This window comes from Papio anubis, chromosome X (genome assembly GCF_008728515.1).
Source record: "Papio anubis isolate 15944 chromosome X, Panubis1.0, whole genome shotgun sequence".
NCBI classification, from domain to species: domain Eukaryota; kingdom Metazoa; phylum Chordata; class Mammalia; order Primates; family Cercopithecidae; genus Papio; species Papio anubis.
Window position 1 is genome coordinate 67,418,344 of NC_044996.1, and position 20,104 is coordinate 67,438,447.

General features: G+C 40.1%; 1 pseudogene; it reads right to left on the reverse strand.

Annotated features, from left to right (window-relative positions):
• Positions 1–631: 631 nt before the first annotated feature.
• LOC101005511 lies at positions 632–2,858 on the reverse strand (annotated as a pseudogene).
• Between the last annotated feature and the right edge of the window lie 17,246 nt (positions 2,859–20,104).

The following is a 20,104-nucleotide window of genomic DNA, read 5'->3' on the forward strand; positions in this document are numbered from 1 at the left end:
TGACCTCGTGATCCACCCACCTCAGCCTCCCAAAGTGCTCAGATTATAGGCATGAGCCACCATGCCCGGTGTTTTTGTCTTTTTTTTCTAAATGACTTTTACGTTCAGAAGTACACGTGCAAGTTTGTTACATAGGTAAATTCAGTGTTACAGGATCTCAGAAGTACACATTATTACATCACCAGGTAGTAAGCAGGGTACCCTGATATGATTTGACTGTGTCCCCAGTCAAAATCTCATCTTGAATTATAATTCCCATAATCCCCAAAAGGGCAGGACCAAGTAGAGGTAATTGGGTTATGAGGGCAGTTTCCTCCATGCTGTTCTCATGAATAGTGAGTGAGTCTTATAAGATCTGATGGTTTTATAAGCATCTAGTATTTCCCCTGCTTGCACTCACTCTGTCCTGCTGCCTTGTAAAGAATGTTCCTGCTTCTGCTTTGCCTTCTGCCATGGTTGTTAGTTTCCTGAGGCCTTCCCAGCAATGCAGAATTGTGAGCCATTTAAAGCTCTTTTCTTTATAAGTTACCTAGTCTCTGGTCTCTTTTCTTTTCTTTTCTTTTCTTTTCTTTTCTTTTCTTTTCTTTTCTTTTCTTTTCTTTTCTTTTCTTTTCTTTTCTTTTCTTTTCTTTTCTTTTCTTTTCTTCTCTTCTCTTTTCTTTTCTTCTTTTCTTTTCTTGTTTTTAATAACCTAGCCCAACTGGCTTGTTTTATTGGAGAAGGGCACTCGGAATAAACAACATGAGACAGCTGGGACCCGAGGCTGGGAAGAATCCCCTTTCCTCCCTATACATGCCCACTGCCCAAAAATAAAAAATAACCAACTATGGGAGAGCAGCCGAGACAGCCACTGGGGGCAGGGGAAGGAGACACGAGACTCGAGGGCAGTGGAGGAGACACCACACATGTGCTGGGAGGGCTCAGAGGCAGCAGCGCCACGAACAGCCCAGGTACAAGTCTCTGTGTCCTCCCTGGGCTTATGTATAAATACAGAGAGATGAGGCCTTCTCTCCTCCTGCTCTCCCTTCCGCTCCGTGCTGCTTGCTGCGGTCCCCGCTCCTCTTTCCACAAGAGGGCGAAGGGAAGCGGGGATGAACAAGTCATCACCGAATTGCAATCAGACCCACATCCATCAGCTTCTGGATCTTCTGTGCGATTGCAAGATTCTTTAAGTGTTCGCTGAGTGCCTGGGGGTCCTTCTGCATCTGTTCCAGGATAAGGCGCATGGCTATGTCACTCATGAGCTGCTGCACCTTGGGGTCGGCCAAGGCTCCTCGCTTCACCTCTTCCGGGCTGTGGTGCCGGTTGTACTGCACCATCATACAGCGCTGGTAGCCGTCTGCCGCCTCCTTACAGCTCGAGTCCAGGTCTAGCACCTTCCGGTACACATCCATCGCTTTGGTGTAGTCCTTCATCGCTTCCAGGGCAGCGGCTTTCCGTGTATAACCCTTGATGAACCCTTGGCTCCAGCTGGATACATTCCTCACAGTCCTTGAGTGCCAGCTGGAACTCCAGGAGTTTGGCGGAACTCCAGGCAGCTCGATTGCTGTATAATCTGGCATCTTTCGGGTTCCTTTTGATGGTGTCTGTCCTGGGGATAGTCCCCTTTCTGAAAACACTAGTTTCTTTTGTTCTTCTCCTCCAAAGCCTGGTCCAGGTTTATGCAGGCCAGCCGTTCTTGCTCCTTCAGGATTTTCTCTGCCTGCTGGCATTTCTTGAGCACATCTGGAGTTTGGTGCTCTGCAAGAGACTTGTTATAGAAATGGATGGCATCCTTGTACCTTTCTTCTTTGAAGTAGGAATTGCCAATTCGAGCATAGGCTTTGGCAATCCGTAGATGGTTTTCTCTGTTTTCTCTCCCACTTAAATGGACTTCCCACAAGGCTCCCTGCACTTACTGTAGTCGCCCTTTTCAAAGTATACCACTGCTTAATTGGTAATGTAAGTCATATTGCTGGGGTCCAGCTCCTTGGCTTTGTCGTAATGCTTCCAGGCTGGGTCAGTATTTCTTCTGGTAGGCATTGTTCTTCAGCTCTTTTTCTTTCAGTGCCTGCTTCTTCTTCTCTGGAAGATCTTCTTCCTCTGGCTCTGGCTTGGTCTCCTTTTTGGGAGGGGATGGTGGTGGAGGTGTTGCAACCTGTTCCTCCTCATCCGTACTGCCCAGACCGACCTCAAGGAGGACACTGAGAGTGGTCATGATCCGGGGATCTTGTAGTTTGCTGCCCAGATCAGAAGGCTTGTTTTGTAGCTGCTCTATCAGCTCCCGATAGGTAGAATCACTGAGCAGTGTTCTTGTCCTGGGATCACTGTCCAACTTCTGATACAGATTGGACATGTTGAAAGCATTCATGAATTTTCTCTCTGCCAACTTGGCCTCCATATTCTGTAAACCCTCTTTCAGTTGAGGGTTATTTGCCTCTGTTATAAGTGCTCCTCATAGGTTCGCTTGGCTTCTTCAAATCGGTTTAAGAACTCTAGAGCTGCTGCTTTTTGTGAATAGCTGTTGCCCCAGTCAGGCTTTTAGGTCCATGGTCTTACAGCGATCCTTATAAGCCTTCTGGTAGTCTCCTTTCTTGGCATAGGGGGAAGAACAGTTGCTGTAGAGCACGTGGTTGTGGGGATCCAGCTTAATGGCTTCTGAGTAGCACTGTAAGGCATCATCTATGTTGCCGTGCTCAGGGCCTTGTTGCCCTTCTCTTTCAACTCATTGACCTGCTTCATAGCACAGCGCGGTCCGGAATCCCCTTGAACAGAATCTGTCCGCTCTGCCTTCCCAACCCAGTCTCTGGTATTTCTTCATAGCAGTGTGAGAAGGACCTAATACAGTAAATTGGTTCTGAAGTAGTGGGGTGCTGCTATAAGGATACCCGGAAATGTGGAAGCAGCTTTGCAAGCAGGTAACAGGCAGAGGTTGGAACAGTTTGGAGGGCTCAGAAGAAGACAGGAAAATGTGGGAAAGTTTGGAACTTCCTAGAGACTTGGAGGGCTCTGAAGACAGGAAGATGTGGGAAAATTTGGAACTTCCCAGAGATTTGTTGAATGGCTTTGACCAAAATGCTGACAGTGGTATGGACAATTAAGTCCAGACTGAGTTGGTCTCAGATGGAGATGAGGAACTTATGGGAAATGGAGTAAAAGTCACTCTTGCTATGCTTTAGCAAAGACACTAGTGGCATTTTGCCCCTGCCCTAGAGATCTGTGGAACTTTGAACTTGAAAGAGATGATTTAGGGTCTTGGTGAAAGAAATGTCTAAGTGGTAAAGCATTCAAGAGGAGAAGAACATAGAAAGTATTCAAGAGGAGAAGAACATGTAAGTTTGAAAAATTTGCAGCCTGACGATGCAACAGAAAAGAAAAACCCATGCAGATCACAAGGTCAGGAGATAAAGACCATCCTAGCCAAAATGGTGAAACCCTGTCTTTACTAAAAATGTAAACATTAGCCGGGCATGGTGGTTCGCGTCTGTAGTCCCAGCTACTCGGGAGGCTGAGGCGGGAGAATTGCTTGAACCTGGGAATTGGAGGCTGCAGTGAGCCGAGATCATGCTACTGCACTCCAGTCTGGGTGACAGAGCAAGACTCTGTCTCAGTAATAATAATAATAATAATATAGTAGTAATAATAATAATAATAAATTCCTGGTAATAAGTAAACCAGGAAGAAATAGAAACTCTGAACAGACCAATAACAAGCAGTGAGATTGAAATTGTAATTTAAAAAAATGCCAAAAAACAAATCCAGGACCAGATGCATTTCCAGCTGCAGTCTATCAGACATTCAAATAAAGATTGGTACCAATAGTACTGAAACCATTTCAAAAGATACAGATTTAGGGAGTTCTCTCCAAATCATTCTATGAAGCCAGTATCACCCTAATACCCAAACCAGGAAAGACATAACAAAGAAAGAAAACTATAGACCAATATCTCTGATGAACATCGATGGAGAAATCCTCAATAAAATACTAGCTAACTGATTCCAACAGCGTATCCAAAATATATTCCACCATAACCAAGTGGGTTTTATACTAGGGATGCAGGAATGGTTTAAAATACAAAAGTCAATAAATGCGATAAACCATATAAACATAATTAAAACAAATATCATATAATCATCTCAATATATGCAGAAAATGCATCTGACAAAATCCAGCATTGTTTTATGATTAAAACCCTCAGCAAAATCGGCATTGAAGGGACATACCTTAAAGTAATAAAAGCCAACTATGATAAACCCACAGCCAACATTATACTGAATGGGGAAAAGTTGAAAGCTTTCCCTGTGAGAACTGGAACAAGACAAGGATGCCCACTTCCACCACTTACATTTAATATAGTACTGGGAGTCCTAGCGAGAGCAATCAGACAAAAGAAAGAAATAAAGGGCATCCAAATTGGTAAAGAGATAAACTGTTGCTGTTTGCTGATGATATGATCATATACCTGAAAAACCCTAAAGACTTATCTAAAAAGCTTCTAGGCCTGATAAATGAATCAGTAAAGTTTCAGGATACAAAATCAATGTACACAAATTAGTAGCACTGCTATACACCAATAGCAACCAAGCCGAGAATCAAATCAAGAACTAACTCCCTTTTACAATAGCTGCAAAAAATATATAAAATACTTAGGAATACACCTAAGCAAGGAGGTAAAAGATTTCTGCAAGTAAAATTGCAAAATATTGCTGAAAGAAATCATAGATGACACAAACAAATGCAAACACATCCCATGCTCATGAATAGGTAGAATTAACATTGTGAAAATAACCATACTGCCAAAAGCAATCTACAAATTTAATGCAATTTCCATCAAAATACCATCATCATTCTTCACAGAACTGGAAAAAAATCCTAAAATACATATGGAACCAAGAAAAGAGCCTGCATAGCCAAAGCAAGGCTAAGCACAAAGAATAAATTTGGAGGCATCACATTGCCTGACTTCAAACTGTACTACAAGGCTATAGGCACCAAAACAACATGGTATTGGTATAAAAATAGGCACATAGACCAACGGAACAGAACAGATAATCCAGAAATAAAGCCAAATACTTACAGCCGACTGATCTTTGACTAAGCAAACCAAAGCATAAAGTGGGAAAAGGACTACTCTATTCAACAAATGATGCTGGGATAATTGGCAAGCCACATGTAGGACAATGAAACTGCAGGGTCATCTCTCACCTTATACAAAAACCAACTCAAGATGTATTAAAGACTCAAATCTGCGACCTGAAACCATCTAAATTCTAGAATATAACATTGAAAAAACTCTTCCAGACATTCGTTCAGGCAGAGAGTTCATGACCGAGAATCCAAAAGCAAATGCAACCAAAACACAGATAAGTAGATAAGACCTTATTAAATTAAAAAGCTCTTCACAGCAAAAGAAATAATCAACAGAGTAAACAGATGACCCACAGAGTGGAAATAATTATTCACAAAGTATGCATCTGACAAAGGACTGATATCCAAAATCTGCAAGGAAGTCAAATGAGCAAGAAAAATTAATAATCGCATCAAAGTGGGCTGAGGATATGAATAGATAATTCTCAAAAGAGGATATACAAATGGCCAACGAAGATATGAAAAAATGCTGAACATTACTAATGATCAGGAACATGCAAACTGGAACCACAAAGAGAGAGAAAGAGAGTGAGAGAGAGCCAGGAAAACTGCCTTATAAACCATCAGATCTCATGAGAACTTACTTGCTATCATGAGAACAGCATTGGGGAAATTGCCCTTATGATCTAATCAACCCCCTCCCTCGACACTTGGGGATTACAGGTCCTTTGCTCAACATCTGGGGATTACAATTTGAAATGAGATTTGGGTGGAGACACAGACCCAACACATATCAAGGGGTGTGAGGGATAAAAGGCTACACATTGGGTATACTGCTTGGGTGATGGGTACATCAAAGTCTCAGAAATCACCATTAAATAATTATCTATGTAACCAAACACCACCTATTCTCCAAAAATGATAGAAATAATAATTTTTAAACATTACATAGGCCGGGTATGGTGGCTCATGCCTGTAACCCCAGAACTTTGGGAGGCTGAGGTGGGAGGATCACCTGAAGTCAGGATTTTGAGACTAGCCTGGCCAACATGGTGAAACCCTGTGTCTACCAGGAATACAAAACTTAGCTGGGCATGGTGCTGGGCACGTGTAATCCCAGCTACTTGGGAAGCTGAGGCAGGAGAATCACTTGAACCCAGGAGGCAGAGGTTGCAGTGAACTGAGATTGTGCTATTGCACTCCAGCTTGGGTGACAAGAGTGAAACTCTGTCTTAAATAATAATAATAATAAATAATAATTGAATAAACTTGTGATTGCCTTATGAAGTTCTTGTAGAGAGTTTTTCAGCTCTATCAGATTAGTTTGGCTCATTCGTAAAATTGCTATTTCATCTTTCAGCTCCTGTATCATTTTACTGGATTCCTCAAAGTCCTTGTATTGGGTTTCGACTTTCTCCTAACTCTCGACGATCTTTTTTCCTATGCAGATTCTAAGTTCTATGTCTTTTATTTCAGCCATTTCAGCCTGGTGAAGAACTACTGTTGGGGACCAGTGTGGTCATTTGGAGGTAAGAAGACACTCTGGATTTTTGAGTTGCCAGAGATCTTGTGCTGGATCATTGTCACCCGTGTGGGTGATGTTCCTTTATTCTTTGAAGGTGCTCTCCTTTGGGTGGTGTTTTTTGGTTTTATCTTCTTTGCTGCCCTTGAGAGTTTGATTGTGGTATAAAGTGGACTCAGTCAACTGACTTTATTGTTTTGAAGATTTCAGGGGCCCAAGGCGCAGCTCAGCAGTCCTGGCCTGCACGCTGTAACCCTGGGCAGGTTGCAGCTGGGCCCCTGACTTTGTTCTCTGGTCCCTCAAGATTAGGAACCTGTTGTGCTGGAAGGGCCTAGGTGTTCCTGGTCCACTGGCAACAACACTGATGGGGTAATGGCAGAGAGTTCCATCCTTGCTTGTGCGTGTCAGCAGAAGTAGTGTTGGCTGTGTTTTTTAAGAAATGAAAAAATTAGGAGAAATTTGTTTAAAAATACAACCTTCATGTAATCTTGAAAATTAAAATGAAAATTAACAAAAAGAATTGACAATTCCCAAAGTTTTAAACTAAGCAAAACTCCTTTAGGAATTTTACCATACATTTTATCACAATGTTTCATAAAGCTAAAGCATTAATGTCTCCCATATGCAATATTTTAACTTGGACTTTTTAAAGAGAAACAATTTTTAAAAAGCCATAAAGACATCATATGAACTGAGCTCTTGCAAATGTGGATTGTTGAAGAAGATACTTATTTTAAACTCATAAGGGATATAAATAAATATAAAACTTTAGTACCCAGGACATGCAAACCAGAATGATGATAAACATAGGTTCCATATTAAACATCATGTTTCCAGTTCTTTCAGGAACAATATATTTATCTAGTTTCTAAATTGAGACAAAGGAAGTAAAAAGGAGAGGTGAATTACCAAAAAAGCATGTTATCAGTGTTCTCCTTCAGATTGTTTTTGAAAGCTTTTAAACAGTGGGTGTGTAAGTTAAAGCTGCTTTTAGCACTTCCTCAACAGATCACCTTAGATTTTGCTAAACTTGGCACCATTATAGGGGTCATATTTTCACACGGATGCACTCTTCCTGAACAGAATGTATTTGACAGAAACAAGTTTTTCTTTCATGCCAGGCATTTGTATGTTTGCTTTTTATAACAAACAGTAAGACAAAGCTCACCATTTTGGACTCTCTCCCAATATTTCCAATTTAGCTATGAAAACAAGATTTTTATTTCATGGTTTGGAGAAGTGCACTTTAAAAGTTAACTCTTTGAGAGAACACAGGATTTTTTCCCCAAAATTCATTTTATATTCTTTGATTTGAATTTTGTTTGTATTTCTTTGGATATCACAAAGTCTATCCTCTCATCACTTGAGTTGGTAAGGGAGATATTTTCATAAGTAGTCTTTTTTCCTTTTAACCTTACATGATTTAGCATTTTAATTATAGTTATTTTTTATTATGTATTTTGTTTATACAACTTGGTCTCCATAATCAGATTTGGGAGCAGCCTTTATTTTGTTGTTGTTTTGGCAGAGTCTAGAAGGTCCTGTTGCCAAAGTTTTGTCTGAAAGTGCCTTTCGAAGTTCAGGGGCAGTTTTCATTCTCTATCCCACATAATGAATAGCATCTGCCAATTCCAAAAAGGCCGTTATTATGATAGGTTAGAATCTTTTTTTTTAAATTTATTTATTATTATTATACTGTGTTGTAGGGTACATGTGCATAACGGCAGGTTTGTTACATATGTATACTTGTGCCCTGTTGGTGTGTTGCACCCATCAACCTCGTCATTTACATCATCAGGTATAACTCCCACGTAAATCCTCCTATTCCCCATGATAGGCCCCGTGTGATGCCCCCTTCCCAGTCCAAGTGGGATTCATTGTTCAGTTCCCACCTAAGTGAGTGAGAACATGCGGTGTTTGGTTTTCTGTTCTGTGATAGTTTGTTAAGAATGATGGATTCCAGCTGCATCCATGTCCCTACAAAGACAATAAACTCATCCTTTTTATGGCTGCATAGTATTCCATGGTGTATATGTGCCACATTTTCAATCCAATCTGTCACTGATGGACATTTGCTGATTCCAAGTCTTTATTGTGAATAGTGCTGCAATAAACATACGCGGTGCATGTGTCTTAGAGCAGCATAATTTATAATCCTTTTTGGGTATATATAACGCAATGGGATGGCTGGGTCATATGGTACATCTAGTTCTTAGATCCTGAGGAATCGCCATACTGTTTCTCCATAATGGTTGAACTAGTTTACAATCCCACCAACAGTGTAAAGTGTTCCTATTTCTCCACATCCTCTCCAGCACCTGCTGTTTCCTGATTTTTTAATGATCGCCTTTAACTGGTGTGAGATGGTATCTCATTGTGGTTTTGATTTGCATTTCATACAGTGATGATGAGCATTTCTTTTTCATGTGTTTGTTGGCTGTATGAATGTCTCTTTGAGAAAATGTCTATTCATCCTTTCGCCCACTTTTGATGGGGTTGTTTGTTTTTTTCTTAAATTTGTTTGAGTTCTTTGTAGGTTCTGGATATTAGCCCTTGTCAGATGAGAGTAGATTGCAAAAATTTTCTCCCATTCTGTAGGTTGCCTGTTCACTCTTGATGCAGTAGTTTCTTTTGCTGTGCAGAAGCTCTTTAGTTTAATTAGATCCCATTTGTCACTCTTTGGCTTTTGCTGTCGCTGTTTTTGGTGTTTTAGACATGAAGTTCGCTCATGCCTATGTCCTGAATGGTACTTACCTAGGTTTTCCTCTAGGGATTTTTATGGTATTAGGTCTAACATTTAAGTCTCTAATCCATCTTGAATTAATTTTCAGAGGTGAGTAAGGAAAGGATCCAGTTTCAGCTTTCTACTTATGGCTAGCCAATTTTCCCAGCACCATTTATTAAATAGGGAATCCTTTTCCCCATTTCTTTTGTTTTTCTCAGGTTTGTCAAAGCATCAGATGGCTGTAGATGTGTGTGTGATGGTTTCGAGCACTTGTTCGTTCCATTGGTCTATATTCTTGTTTTGGTACCAGTACCATGCTGTTTTGGCTACTGTAGCCCAGGTAGTATAGTTTGGTCAGGTGAAGCTGCAGATGCCTCCAGCTTTGTTCTTTTGACTTAGGATTGTCTTGGAGATGTGGCTCTTTTTTAGTCTCCATATGAACTTTAAAGCAGTTTTTTCCAATTCTGTGAAGAAACTCATTGGTAGCTTGTTGATGGGATGGCATTGAATCTATAAATTACCTGGGTAGTATTTCATTTTCATCATATTGATTCTTCCTATCCATGAGCATGGTATGTTCTTCCATTTGTTTGTGTCCTCTTTTTATTTCACTGAGCAGTGGTTTGTAGTTCTTGAAGAGGTCCTTACATCCTCGTGTTGGATTCCTAGGTATTTGATTCTCTTTGAAGTACTGTGAATGGAAGTTCATTCATGATTTGCCTCTCTGTTTGTCTGTTACCGGTGTATAAGAATTGTTTGTGATTTTTGCACATTAATTTTGTATCCTGAGACTTTGCTGAAGTTGCTTATCAGCTTAAGGGAGATTTTGGGCTGAGACAATGGGGTTTTCTAAATATACAATCATGTCATCTGCAAACAGGGACAATTTGACTTCTTCTTTCCTAACTGAATACCCTGATTTCTTTCTCTTTCTTGCCTAATTGCCCTAGCCAGAACTTCCAACACTATGTTGGACAGGAGTGGTGAGAGAGGGCATCCTGTCTTCTGTTGCTCAAAGGAATTTTCAGTTTTTGCCCATTCAGTATGATATTGGCTGTGGGTTTGTCAAGTAAATAGCTCTTTATTATTTTGAGGCGCTCCATCATCACCTAATTTATTGAGCTGCCATGAAGGGCTGTTGAATTTTGTCGTAAAAGCCTTTTCTGCATCTATTGAGATAACCATGTGGTTCTTTGTCTTGGTTCTGTTTATATGCTTATTATGTTGGCTGATTTTGCTTAATGTTGAACCAGCCTTGCATCCTGCGGGATGCAGCCTAATTTGATCATGGTGGATGTTTTTGATGTTGTTGAACTGGGTTTGCCAGTATTTTATTGAGGATTTGCATCTATGTTCATCAGGATATTGGCCTAAATTTCTTTTTGTTGTATCTCTGCCAGGCTTTGGTATCAGGATGATGTTGGCCTCTGAAGTAAAATGAGTTAGGAGGATTCTCTTTTCTATTGATTGGAATAGTTTCAGAAGGAATGGTACCAACCTCCTTGTACTCTCTGTAGAATTCAGCTGTGAATCCATCTGGCTCTGACTTTTTGGTTGGTAGGCTATTAATTGCTGCCTCAATTTCAGAGCCTGCTATTGGTCTATTCAGGGATTCAACTTCTTTCCTGGTTTAGTCTTGAAGAGTGTAAGTGTCCAGGAAATTATCCATTTCTTCTAGATTTTCCAGTTTATTTCCATAGAGGTGTTTATAGTATTCTCTGATGGTAGTTGGTATTTCTGTGGGGTCGGGTAGATATCCCTTTATCATTTTTAATTAAGGCCGATTTGATTCTTTTTTCTCTTTCTTTATTAGTCTTGCTAGTGGTCTGTCAATTTTGTTGATCTTTTTCAAAACCAACTCCTGGATTCATTGATTTTTTGAGGGTTTTGTGTCTCTATCTCCTTCAGTTCTGCTCTGATCTTAGTTATTTCTAGCCTTCAGCTTTCAATGTGTGTTTGCTCTTGCTTCTCTAATTCTTTTTAATTAAGCATGTTAGAGTGTCAATTTCAGATCTTTCCTGCTTCTGTGGGCATTTAGTGCTATAAATTTCCACACACTGTTTTAAAATGTGTCCTAGATGGTATATGTATCTTTGTTCTCATTGGTTTCTTTAAAGAACATTCTTTATTTCTGCCTTCATTTCAAGTATGTACCCAGTAGTCATTCAGGAGCAGGTTGTTCAGTTTCCATGTAGTTGAGCTGTTTTGATTGAGTTTCTTAGTCCTGAGTTCTAGTTTGATTGCACTGTGGTCTGAGACAGTTTGTAATAATTGTTCTTGTACATTTGCTGAGGAGTGCTTTACTTCCAATTACGTGGTCAATTTTGGAATAAGTGCGATGTGGTGCTGAGAAGAATGTATATTCTGTTGATTTGGGGTGAGAGTTCTATAGATGTTCATTAGGTCTGCTTGCTGCAGAGATGAGTTCAATCTTGGATATCCTTGTTAACTTTCTGTCTCTGCTGATCTGTCTAATGTTGACAGTGTGGAGTGCTGAAGTCTCCCATTATTGTATGAGCTCCAAGTCTCTTTGTAAGTCTCTAAGGACTTGCTTTATGAACTAGTGCTCCTGTATTGGGTGCATATATATTTAGGATAAGGCTCTTCCTGTTGAATTGATCCCTTGACCATTATGTAATGGCCTTCTTTGTCTCTTTTGATTTTTGATGGTTTAAAGTCTGTTTTGTATCAGAGACTAGGATTGCAACCCCCGCTTTTTTTTGTTCTCCATTTGCTTGGTAAATCTTCTCCATCCCTTTATTTTGAGCTCATGTGTATGTCTCTGCGCAGAGATGGGTCTCCTGGAATACAGCAGACTGATGGGTCTTGACTCTCTCATCCAGCTCACACCGTGTCCCCTTAATTGAGCATTTAGTCCATTTTACATTAAGGTTAAGATTGTTATGTGAACTTGATCCTGCCATTAAGGATATTAACTGGTTATTTGCTCATTAGTTGATATAGCTTTTCCTAGCCTCGATGGTCTTTACATTTTGGCATGTTTTTGAGATGGCTGGTACCGGTTGTTCTTTCTTATTGCTTAGTACTTCCTTCAGGTCTCTTTTGTAAGGCAGGCCTTAGTGGTGACAAAAATCTCTAAGCATTTGCTTATCTGTAAAGCACTTGCTTCCTTCACTTATGAAACTTAGCTGCATGGATATGAAATTCTGGGTTTAAAATTCTTTCTTTAAGAATGTTGGAATATTGGCCCCCACTCTCTTCTGGCTTGTAGAGTTTCTGCCGAGAGATCTGCTGTGAGTCTGATGGGCTTCCCTTTGTGGGTAACCCGACCTTTCTCTGGCTGCCTCTTAAGATTTTTCTCCTTCATTTCAACTTTGGTGAATCTTGGCAATTATGTGTCTTGAGTTAGTACTCTTCTCGAGAGTATCTTTGTATGCTTCTGTATTTCCTGGATTTGAATGTTGGCCTGCCCTACTAGGTAGTTCTCCTGATGATATCCTGGCGTCAACCGGTTCCATTTTCCTCACTTTCAGGCACCCCAATCAGACGACGGTCTTTTACATAATCCCATACTCTTGCAGGCTTTGTTCATTTCCTTTTTTCTTTCTTTTTTCTTTTGTTTCTTCGCTTCATTTCCCATTCATTTGATCCTCAATCGCTGATACTCTTTCTTCCAGTTGATCGAGTCGGTTACTGGAAGCTTGTGCATTTGTCACGTATTTCTTGTGTCATGCTTTTCATCTCTTTCATTTCATGGTATGACCTTCTCTTACTAATTAGTCTAGTCATTAATTCTTCCACTTTTTCAAGATTTTTAGTTTCTTTATGCTTGGCACGTAATCTCTTTTTAGCTCTGAGAAATTTGATGGATCAGTTTCCTTTCTTCTTCATCTCGCCAAAGTCATTCCTCCATTCAGCTTTGATCCGTTGTTGGCTATGAGCTGCGCCCTTTGCCGGGGAGATGCGCCTTGTTTTTGGAATTTCCAGCTTTTCTGCCCTGCTTTTTCCCCTCTATCTTTGTGGTTTTATCTGCCTCTGGTCTTGATGATGGTGATGTACTGATGTTTTAGTAGGTGTCCTTCCTGTTTGATAGTTTTCCTTCTAACAGTCAGGACCCTCAGGTCTTAGACACAGGTCCACTCCAGACCCTGTTTGCCTTGGGTATCAGCAGCAGAGACTGCAGAAGATAGAATATTTCTGGAACAGCAAGTGTACCTGTCTCCTTGTTTGGAAGCTCTCTCAGGGGTGTACTCCACCCTGTGTTCAGACTGCCCCTAGTGGGGATGTCTCCCAGTTAGCTACTCAGGGGTCAGGGACCCGCTGGAGCAGGGAGTCTGTCCCTTCTCAGATCTCAACCTCCTGCTGGGGAGATCCACTGCTCTCTTCAGCTTGCCAGACAGAGTCGTTTGGGTCTGCAGAGGCATCTGCTGCTTGTTATTGCTTACTCTGCCCTCAAGCCCCCAGAGGTGGAGCTCCACAGAGACAGGCAGGTTTCCTTTGAGCTGCTGTGAGCTCCACCCAGTTCGAGCCCTGGCAGCTTTTGTTTACCTACTTAAGCCTGAGTAATGGCGGGCTTCTCCCAGCCTCGCTAAGCTGCCTTGTCGGGTAGATCACAGACTGCTGTGATAGCAATGAGGAGGCTCAGGTGTGGGACCTCCTGGCCAGGTGTGGGATATGATCTCCCAGGTGCCTGTTTGCCTCAAAGCAGTGCTGGGGTGGGAGCACCATCTCCAGGTGTTGTGTGTCTCAGTTCCCCTGGCTAGGAAAAAAGGGATTCTTCCCTCATGCCTCCCAGGTGAGAGGTGCAATGCTCACTCTGCTTCAGCTCTCGTCGGGCTGCAGCAGCTGACCAGTACCCCTGATCTTCCGCACTCCCCAGTGAGATGAACTCTAGTACCTCAGTTGAAAATGCAAATCACTGGTCTTCTGTGTCGCTGGCTTGGGAGTTGAAGACTGAGCCCTATTCGCCATCTTGTTCCTATGATAGGTTAGAATCTTAATAGCATTAGGAAAAAATCTTGCAAGGTTATATCTAGAATATGTATTCAAATGAACCGTAAGTCTAATTCCAGTAGTTGCAAGGACAGCATGTCATGCAGCCTGTATTCCCAGTCTTCCATAGAAGTCAAAGCATCCAGTGAAAATTCTGACACTGAAAGAATTTCTGTTGAATTCTTCATTGTGAAGCAGTTATAAGAAGGAGGTTTGCTGGGCATGGTGGCTCACACCTGTAATCCCAGCACTTTGGGAGGCCGAGGTGGGTGGATTGTTAGAGCCCAGGAGTTCAAGACCGGTCTAGGCAACATGGCAAAACGCCGTCTCTACAAAACATACAAAACTAGCCAGGCACCGTGGTATACACCTGTAGCCCCAGGCACCTGGGAAGCTGAGGTGGGAGGATCAATTGAGCCCAGCAGTTCAAGACTGTAGTGAGCCATGATCAGGCCACCACACTCCAACCTGGGTGACAGAGTGAGACCCGGTCTCAAAAAAATAAATAAATAAAAAATAAAAAAGGCTGGCAAGAAGACCTATTTTTAAATATATACACTCCCTTTAGGAAGAGAAAGAAATATGATTTTTTTTTCTACCTTTTTTACTTGTAAAAGAAAATGGGTAAATTAAAATGTGACTGTATTTGATATTTTCACTGAATGTAATTATCGTCATCATCGTCACCATGGTCTTTGTAAGCCTAAATGACTTATTTGGAAGATAATGTTAGTATATTTTACAGGTCATTTTAATTCTTTATTTTCATGCTTTCCTTTTAAAATTTGCTTTCTTTAGCCTCTGTACTATTCAAATATGCTATTATCATTCTTTTCAGTTCATAGGCCTATATTACTTACTGTTCAAATATAATATAACATTAGAACTGTGCTGAAGTATATTTCACCATTTTTAATGGGAGAAAAGATTATCAACTTTCTTATAGACAGGGAACTGATATACAGAGGTATTAGTTCATTCCATAGCACATAGGAGTGCTACTTGTATACAAAATGAAATATTAGGAAATGTTAATGCATGTACTGTCTGTGTAACTTCAGACTTCATCACTAAACTTGTGAAAGAGCATCTTGAACAGTCGTTCAAGCTAGATACAAATCAGTTGTTGAAAACAAGAGGAGAATAAATGAAATATTAGATAGAGATTTGCAAAAGCACCATAATAATTTACATTACTGGAATATGAGTAGAAATGTATTTTTAGTCTCTTATTCTCAAGGTTTGATATGCTAATTATAAAGCAAGGATAACACTTCATGAACTGGGTCTTCCTAGTGTTCACAAATGTGTGTGTGTGTGTGTAGCTTTCAATTTTTAGTTTGAATACAAAACTGAACTTTGCTGCATATGTATAAAAACTCTACATTTTTTAGGTCATTCAACCTGAGGAAAGATGTCATATCAACAGAAGAGCAAAAAAACTAAATTTTTCTGACTCTTCTTGTGTCAATACTACAGGACCTCTCTATTTAATTCAGGAAGTTCAGAAAGAAAGGAAAGAGATGTTATATCTTAAATAGAAATGCCTTTTATTTCTATTTTTGTCTAGCTAACTCCTATTCATGTATCAATGCCTAGCTCAAGAGATGGTTTCTTCGGAAAGCCTTTCTTAACCCACATTCTATTTAGATAGCCCATCTCTACACATTTATAAAACCCTATGCCTGTTTCCTGATTTTCACGGTACTGATTATGGAATTATAACCTTTGGGTTACTCATTAGCTGTCCTATGATCTTTCTATCATTTTGCTCCTCTATTTCCTCCTCTTTTCCTTTCTTCTCACTCCCAATCTCACACCCGTACACAAGACCATGAGTTCCTCATGAACAAAGACTATGCTTTATTGGGCTTTGAATTTCTAGCACTTAGCACAATGTCTGTTACATAGTAATGACCAACCAATATTTATTGAATTAACACGTATAAGTGAATGAATGCTTAGGAACTAGTCATATCAGCTCTGACCATTTTTTTGTCTTTTCCTCTAGACTGATAGGATAATATACTCTGTTGCAGCTAATGATAACTTTGTTAGTTTGATAGGCTGCATAACAAAGTACAACAGACTGGTTGTTTTTAAAAAATAAATAGAAATTTATTTTCTCACTGCTCTGGAAACTAGAAATCTGAGATGAAGGTGTTGGCAGGGTTGGTTCCTTCTGAAGGCTGTGTAGAAAGAATCTGTTTCAGACCTCTTTCCTTGTTTTGTAGAAGTCTGTCTTCTCCCTGTATCATCATCTTCCCTTTGGACGTGTCTATATCCAAATTTCCTCTTCTTGCAGTGGCATCAGCTATATTGGATTGGGGCCCCCCCTAGTGAACCCAATTTTACGTGATTACCTCTTTAAACAGTCTATCTTCAAATACAGTCACATTCTGAGATACAAAGAGTTAGCAGTTTGACATATAAATTTGGGGGAAGACATAATCCAGCTCATAACTCCTAAGGGTGCTACTCTTAGTAATAAACATATTAGTAAGCAACCATTTTTGAGCACATATTTTATGCTCAAAAACAGTGTTAGAAACAGTGTTAGTTTTGTGTCAGAAACACTGTTAAGTATTTTACATGTGCATCTCTGACATGTAAGGTTGTCCTCATGTCTGCCGCAGGCTCCTGCACTTATGAACCCATCGAAGCACCAATATTTGTCATCCATCCTGTGGCTCAGTAGTTAATTGCAATGGAGAAAATTTCTCTTTACTTCCACTGGTGTAACACCTTACTAAGTGGGGTGCCAAGTAGTGCTACTTTTTTTTTTTTTTTTTTACATGGAGTCTCAGTCTGTCGCCCAGGCTGGAGTGCAGCGGTGAGATTTCAGCTCAGTGCAACCTCCGCCTCCCAGGTTCAAGTGATTCTCCTGCCTCAGCATCCCGAATAGCTGGGATTACAGGTGCCCACCATCACCCTGGCTTATTTTTCAGTAGTTTTAGTAGAGATGGGGTTTCACCATGTTGGCCAGGCTAGTCTCATACTCCTGGCCTCAAGTGATCCACCCTTCTCAGCCTCCCAAAGTTCTGAGATTACAGGCATGAACCTCCGCACCGGGACTGAGTAGTGTTACTCTTAAGGATCTACAAAAACTTTATTGAGCAGTTCTTCTACTTTTTATTATTTTATTGCATTCTCCATGTATGAAACCTCAACCATGGGTCCACAGGAGTTGAGTTGGGGGACCAAGTTGAATGGCAAGTCACAGGCTCTATTCAGAATTATGCCATTTTATCCATCCCTAGTACTGCCCTTGTGTGTTTTAACTCCCTTTTCTTTTGGTTTAAATTTTCCCCTCCCCACAGGACTTACATGTAATAGATGCAGAGCTAATCCACCTCCATCATCCCTCCAGATGTGCCTGGTTTCTAGAAAATATACAAGTTCTCAATTGAGATCTCAGCTAAATTTAGTTGCAAATTGAGTTTTCACTATGCTTTTCTAAGAAATTTTACTCATGTAATTATTTCTTGTTGTCTTCTTTCTTTTTTAATTTAAAAATATTTAATTCACAAATAAGGATTATATATATTTGAAGTGTATGACAGGGGTGTCCAATCTTTTGGCCTCTGTGGGCCACATTGGAAGAAGAACAGCTGTCTCGGGCCACACATAAAATACACTAACCATAGCTGATGAGCTAAAAAAAAATCGCAAAAAAATCGCATAATGTTTTAAGAAAGTTTATGAATTTGTATCGGGCTGCATTCAAGTCATCCTGGGTCGCATGCGGCCCATGGGCCATGGGTTGGACAAGCTTCGTTTACAATGTGATTATTTGATATATGTAAATATTGTATAATGATTATTACAATACAATTAATTGACATATCTATTGATACCTATACTGAACATTAGATACTAAGAACTTATTCATCTTATAACTGAAAGTTTGTACCCTTTGATCAACATCTTCCTATTTCCCTCACCCCTTGGCAACCACCATTCAGTCCTCTATAAGTTCAACATGTTTACATTCCATATCTAAGTGAGATCATACTGTATTAGGCATTCTGTGTCTGGCTTATTTCATTTAGTATATTTTCCTCCAAGTTCATTCATGTTGTTGCCAATGACAAGATTTCTTTTTTATGACTGAATAATATTCCATTATATATACAGCTGTGGTGTGTGTGTGTGTGTGTGTGTGTGTGTATATAATGTATATAGATTTATATAGATGTAGGTATATACCTATAGGTATACCGATGTGTATAGGTATAAGTAGATATAGATATATGTCATGATTTCTTTATTCATCCATTGATGAACACTTAGGTAGCTTTCATGTCTTGGCTATTGTCAATGATGCTCAATGGACATGGGAGTGCAGATATCTCTTTGAGTTACTAATTTCATTCCCTTCAGGTATATACCCAGAAGTGGCATTTTTATAATGCCTGTACCAATTTCCATTCCCACCAACATTGTAGAAGGGTTCTCTTTTCTCCGTACACTCTCCAACACTTATCTCTTGTATTTTTGATAATAGCCATCCTAACAGGTGTGAGATATGTCATTGTGGTTTTGGTTTACATTTCCCTGGTGCTTAGTGTTGTTGAGCACCTTTTCCTATATCTCTTGACCATTTGTATGTCTTCTTCTTCTTCTTCTTCTTTTTTTTTTTTTTTAAAGTCTATTCAGGTTTTTTTCAGTTTTAAAAAATTGAGACAGGTTCTCCCTCTGTTGTTCAGAATGCAGTGCAGTGGCATGATCACAGGTCACGGCAGCCTCAAACTCCTGGGCTCAAGTGATCCTCCCACCTCAGCCTCCCAAGTAGCTGGGACGACAAATGCACTCCACCATGTCCAGCTAATTTTTTGTTTGTTTGTTTGCTGTTTTGTAGAGACAAAGTCTCTCTATGTTGCCCAGGCTGTTCTTGAATTCCTGGCCTCAAGTTATTCTTCCTTGGCCTCCTGAGCCACTGGGATTATAGGCATGAGTCACTGGAATTAGAGGCATGAGTCACTGTGCCTCGCTGGCCCATCATTTTTTAAAGATACAAGGTCTTGCTATGTAGCCCAGGCTGGAGTTCAGTGGCTATTCATAAGCTCAATCACAGTGCACTGCAGCCTCAAACTCCTGGACCCAATTGATCCTCCTGTCTCAGTCTCCTACGTAGCTGGAACTACATGTACACCACCACCACATCTGGCTTTTATCCATTTTTAAATTGGATTATTATTATTTTTGCTATTGAGTCATATGAGTTCCTTGTATATTTTAGATATTAATCATTTGTCAGATATATGGTTTGCAAATATTTTATTTTATTCTGAAGGTTGCCTTTTCATTTTCTTGTTTGTTTTCTTTTCTGTGGCAATTTTTTCTCATCTTAAATATATGTGAGAGGGGATGAAGGGGCATTCCTTAAATCTGTAAGTGTTAATTTTTTATTATAAGAATTGAAGAAGCTTTACATGGAGCTGAAAATTGGGGAATTTGGGTGTTTAGAGGAAAAATACAGTGAAAAGAGAAAACTTCAAGAGTTCATGTCGTCCATTTTTTAAGCAAGATTATGCAGGTGTCTATATTATAGGCGTCTAAGAGCATTATTAGTGCCTATTTTTCCTCCTTATGTGAAAAAAAGAGTTAGCACAGGAGTAGTGGAAAAAGAAAGGAGTTGACATATGAGGTAAAATAATCCATACTCTTCTCTCTTTTAGAGGTGTTAGAAAGATCTACAGCTGTATCTTCTACAAAGCCAAGTCAGGTCCTGTGGTGGAATACGTTCTACCTCAGCTTCTCCATACACTGATGACAGTATCCTGCATTCAGGGCCATAGAAAAATTGACTTACTCAGTCTCACCACGTGAGTAG